The sequence below is a fragment of the Vigna unguiculata genome, chromosome 10 (assembly GCF_004118075.2).
Source record: "Vigna unguiculata cultivar IT97K-499-35 chromosome 10, ASM411807v1, whole genome shotgun sequence".
In the NCBI taxonomy this organism is placed as follows: domain Eukaryota; kingdom Viridiplantae; phylum Streptophyta; class Magnoliopsida; order Fabales; family Fabaceae; genus Vigna; species Vigna unguiculata.
This window is the reverse complement of record NC_040288.1, coordinates 26,760,148-26,765,754: the sequence shown is the minus strand read 5'-3', so window position 1 is coordinate 26,765,754 and position 5,607 is coordinate 26,760,148. Positions and strand designations below refer to the sequence as shown.

The following is a 5,607-nucleotide window of genomic DNA, read 5'->3' as shown; positions in this document are numbered from 1 at the left end:
CAATATTATCAAACTAAGGTGAGGGAAAAGAAGAAAGTGTCAACAAACTCTCATCAGGAAAATCATCCCGGATCGGTGAAGCATCATTAGTAGAGGTCTAAGAGTGAGGCCCGTCTTTCAACCAAGTTTTGTGCTCTACTCCTATCACGGATCTCCAAATCAAATTCTTTGAGGTAGAGCATCCATCTAATCAGCCAAGGCTTGGATTATGCCTTCTTCATCAGGTACTTAAGAACTACATGGTCAGTAAACACAACAACAGGAGAACTAAGCAAATAAGATCTAAACTTTTCAAATGCAAAAACAACCGTAAGAAGCTCTTTCTCTGTTGTGGTGTAGTTTGCTTAAGCAACATCCAATGTCCTAGAGGCACAGTAGATTACCCTCAATTGTTTGCCAATCCTTTAAGCCAGTATAGCCCCCAATGCATAATTGGATGCATCGAACATCAGCTCGAACGGGACTGTCCCATCGGGCGCCTGAATGATCAGAGTGGTGGTCAAGGCCTTCTTGAGGCAATCGAAAGCGTCTATGCATTTCTCACTAAAGATGAACTCAACATCTTTTTACAGCAAGTTGGACAATGGAAGGGCCTTCTTACTAAAGTCCTGGATGAAGCGCTTGTAAAACCCTGCATGGCTAAGAAAAGAACGAACCTCTCGAACAAAAGAAGGGTAAGGCAATTGTGAAATAATTGAAATCTTGGCAGGGCAACTTCAATGCCCTTACTCAAAATGATGTGCCCCAAAACTATGCCTTGTTCTACCATGAAATGGAATTTTTCAAAATTGAGAACAAGGTTAGATTGGATGCACCTATTCAAAACTTTATCCAGATTGTCTAAACATGCATCAAAAGAGGAGCCATACACAGTAAAATCGTCCATAAACACCTCTATGCAAGTTTCAAGAAAATCACTGAAAATGCTAAGCATGCACTGCTGGAATGTGCTAGGGGCATTGCATAGGCCAAACGGCATCCTCCTATAGGCAAAAGTGCCAAAGGGGCAAGTGAATGTGGTTTTCTCTTGGTCCTCAAGTGCAATATGAATTTGAAAGTAACCAGAAAAACCATCAAGAAAGCAACAATGAGACTTACCTGCCAAACGCTTAAGCATTTGATCAGTAAAAGGCAAGGGGAAGTGGTCTTTCCTGGTTTCTTGATTTAGCCTTTTGTAGTCAATGCAAACTCTCCAACTGTTTTGCACCCTTGTTGGAATCAACTCTTCTTTTTCATTCTTGACTACAGTGAGGCCCGTCTTTTTAGGAACAACATGGATGGGGCTGACCCACTGACTGTTTGAAATGAGGTAGATGATCCTAGCTTGTAGACGTTTGGTCACCTCCTTCTTGACAACATCTGATATGACAAGGTTGAGTCGCCTTTGTGGCTGTCTCAATGGCTTTGCTCCATCTTCCAATAATATCTTATGCATGCATGTTCATGGGCTAATACCAGGAATGTCAGCCAATGTCCATCCAATCACCTTCTTGTGCTTTTGAAGAACATGCAACAACCTCTGCTCTTGTTCAGTAGTGAGGGAGGTGGAAATGATGACGGGCAGTTTGTCCTCCTCCTCTAAGTAGACATACTTGAGGTTGTCTGGCAGAGGTTTCAACTCTTGAGTGTTGGATGCTAGCTGAATATCAACTAAAGGGGGGGAGAAATGGGTTCCACAGCCTGTACCTCAACATAACAATCAGATGCATATGTACTTCCTACAACATGGTTAGTGCAATCTAATTGTATACCATCAAAGTCAATAGGTACAACATCAGAGAGTCAAACTCAGCAGATTCAACATTATCCAAATCATATTAAGTATCAGAATTAGAATAAAGAACATCAATGCATGCAAACTCAGATAACTTAGACACAGATGAATATTTTAATGCATGCAAAGAGTGGAAATCAGAATTATGTCTATCAATAGCATGATCAATGATATCAACGTGAAAAATAAAGTGATCTTCAGACGGATGTTTCATGGCATCCAAAATATTAAAACGCACGATAATGTCATCAAACTCCATGGATAAAGTGCCAGCATGGACATCAATCTTGGTTCGGGCTATCTTTAAAAATGGTCTCCCCAAAATTAGTGGGGCAGATCCACGGGAAAATCCCTCTTCCATATCAAGAATGTAAAAATCAATAGGAAAATCAGTTCACTAACCCGAACCAAGACATCCTCAATGAAACTAGCAAGGTGGGCAATATTTCTATTTGCCAATTGAATTACCACACACGTCGGTTACAATGGTTCAAGAGACAGAGAATTGAAAATAGACAGAGACATGACATTAATCGAAGCACCCAGATCAAGCTTAGCATTCTCAAACTTATTATTACCAATAATGTAGCGAACACAGAATGTACTTGGATCTTTACACTTTTCAGGGATTTGAGGAACAGATTTACCTGTCAGTGCAGATACGTTTATCCCTATGCTGATCCTCTCCTTGCCCTTCAGCCTCCTTTTGTGCGTGCACAACTCCTTCAAGAACTTAGCATATCTGGGAATCTGTTTGATGGCGTCCAAAAGTGGTATGTTCACCTCCACCTTCCTGAATGTTTCTAGGATCTCCATGTCAACCTCTTCCATCTTCTTGCTTGGAATAACTCTCAAAGGGAAGGGAAGAGGTATGGAAGGTGCAGTAGAGGTAGAAGGTATATCGGGGGAAGGTACAATAGATGTGGAAGGATGGGCTACATGAGCATCATCATGCTTTCTCTAATGTGTAGCAGCAAGGTCAACTTCCTTTTGCGATGTAGGCTCAAGAGTGGGAACTTGGCACTCATATTTTTCAGATTATCCACCATTTGTGATGACAATTTATCATAATTTTGAGCTTGTGCTTGATTAAGTTGTGTAGCCATTTGCCCCATTTGATTTGTCAAAGTCTGAATTGAGGCTCTAGTCTCCTACTGGAATTACATATTCTGAAGTGTCATCATTCTGACCAACTCTTCCAATGAAGTAGAAGAGGAAGGTGCAGGTGCAGCAGGAGTTGGAGCTGGTGTGGATACAGGTGGAACAAGAGCAGCTTATGTAGGTGCAACTCTTTGTTGAGAAGGTGGTTGCACGTTTTGAAACTTTTGGTTTTGCTGTTATTGGTTGCGCTGGTTTCCCCATCTCGGAGTAGGGTGATTCGTCCATCCTGGATTGTATCTATTTGTTGAATAATCATGGTTTTGTTGCTGGTGTTGGGGCCTATTGTTGTTGAAAATATTAGCTGCATACGCCTGAGGAGTATCCACTAGTGTAGAAGAAGAAGCGTCCTATTGTTGCAATGTTGGGCATGAGTTTGTGAAATGATCAACGGATGTACAAAGGCCACAAACTCTTGCAGTTGGAGCTCTTTGATTGGAAGTAAGTTGGTTGACTAGTGTGGTAAGAGCATCAATCTTACTCTCCAACTTCTTGGTGTATTCGGCTGCCTCTACATCATGAACCCCTCTAACAACTATGGCATCACTCTTTGTGCCAAATTGCTGAGAATTGGAAGCCATGTTCTCGATTAGTTGCCTTGTTGCAATTGGGGTCATGTTACCAAAAGCGCCACCACTTGCGGCATCAATCATGTTTCTATCTATGTGGTGCAGGCCTTCATAAAAATATTGTAGAAGGAGATGTTCAGAGATTTGATGGTGGGGGCAACTTGAACAAAGATTCTTGAACCTATCTCAGTACTCATAGAGGCTCTCCCCAAATTGTTGCTTGATGCTAGAAATTTCCTTCCTTATGATTGTTGTCCTGGAAACAGGGAAGAATTTGGCCAGGAATAATCTCTTCAAGTCATCCCTGCTTATGATGGACCTGGGTGCAAGGTAGTACAACCAGTCTTTTTGCAATGCCCTCCAAGGAATGAGGAGAGGCCTTTAAGTAGACATGGTCTTCTTGGACATCTACATGATTCATGGTGGAACACACGACATGAAACTGCTTCAAGTGTTTGCATGAGTCCTCACCTGCAAGGCCATGAAACTTTGGCAACAAGTGTATTAATCCAGTTTTTAACACATATGGAACTTCCTCCTCAGGATATTGAATGCATAAGCTATCATAAGTGAACTCTGGTGTAGTGAGCTCACTCATTATCCTCTCATGAGGTGGAGGAGGTTGAGCCATATTATCAGTATGAAAATCAGAATGATCAAAATAAACAGTATGCTCAGAATGCAAAGAATGCACAGAATGAGGAGTGTTAGAAGTATGAGGAGAATCAGAAGAATCAGGAAAAGTCACAGAATAATCAGCATGCAAAGATGGATTCCTAAGATTCCTATGTCCTCTGTGGAAGGTCCTATCAATCTCAGGGTCAATGGGTCGTAATTCACTTGGGTTCCCCCTAGTCATGCACCAAAATACATTAATTCTAGTGGTATTGGCATAACAAAGGGTAAAACTACAAGTATACTCAAACGAACTCCAAATGACTTGAAAATTGGTAGGATTGTCCTTTAAGTGCTCAAATAGTACCACAAAAAAAAAATAAGCTCAAAACTCAAAGTGCAAGTATTTTTAAAATTTTTTCAAAAGTGGAAAAAATGAAGAAAAATCACAAAAAACATTGATGAAAGATAGAAAACAGAATTTTTTGGAGAATCTGACTTTGATAATTGGCTAGGCTGGCCTTAATAAGGTAGGAAATTAAATTCCACCCCAAATGCATATAAAATAATGTTGATTCTGATAACCAGAGCAAAAGTTATGGTCCTCTTAAGTTTGACTAAAAATTAGTCCAAAATTTTTTGAATCTCTCAACTCAAACCATAACAACTGCTCCAACCATTTTTTCCCATTAAGTTCAAGGTCTTAGAAGTGGGGAGAAAAAATTTCAAGTCAAAACAAGCACCACAGCTACTAGAACAAAAATCCACAAGTTAAATGCCAGAATCGGACACTATTCAACACTATTCACAACTCTAGAATTAACATTATTCATGCGCCACGACACTATTCACTCTACTACACAGACAACATGCACACTACACAAAACACACAAAAACATTATCATAATGAACATAAACCAACTCAACCACACTTGAACTACACACACACATCAAAACACTGAACATAAACACACTGAAAATTTTACTTAGAACATAACTATTGGTCCTCGGCAACGGCACCAAATTTGATAGCAGAAGTTAACCACAAATTCAACATGCAATTAAGCAATGCAAGCGTTCATGAATTTGTCAATGTTCATTAAGCATGAAAATCAACTAAAACGAGTTTCCCACTCTGAAAATTAAGTAAAACCAGATTGGGTTCTTCAATTAAAACGCAAACGTAAATCCACAACGAAGAAATAACAAAACTCACCAAACAAAACATTAATCTCAAGGTCTCATTTCATCCTTTCCAAGGAATCAATGCATTCGAAAATTAGTTGCCCATAGAATTCGAGTTAGGGTTCAACAGAAATTGAGATTCAACCATTCAAATGAGTTCAAATTGGTGCAGCAAATGAAAATGAGCAAGGAGAAACAGCGGAAGAACGAAAACAACACCGAAAAACGTAAATGCTTCATTATAAATGTTACCTAAGGTGCAGAAAACGTGAATACAAACAATGGGTGTTGTCCATGACTCATAAA

General features: G+C 39.9%; 1 non-coding gene across 1 annotated transcript; it reads left to right on the top strand.

Annotated features, from left to right (window-relative positions):
• Positions 1 to 3,643: 3,643 nt before the first annotated feature.
• Positions 3,644 to 3,750, top strand: LOC114167991. Its single transcript, XR_003600590.1, has one exon. It is a non-coding gene; the product is annotated as a small nucleolar RNA R71 (small nucleolar RNA).
• The last annotated feature ends 1,857 nt before the right edge of the window (positions 3,751 to 5,607 follow it).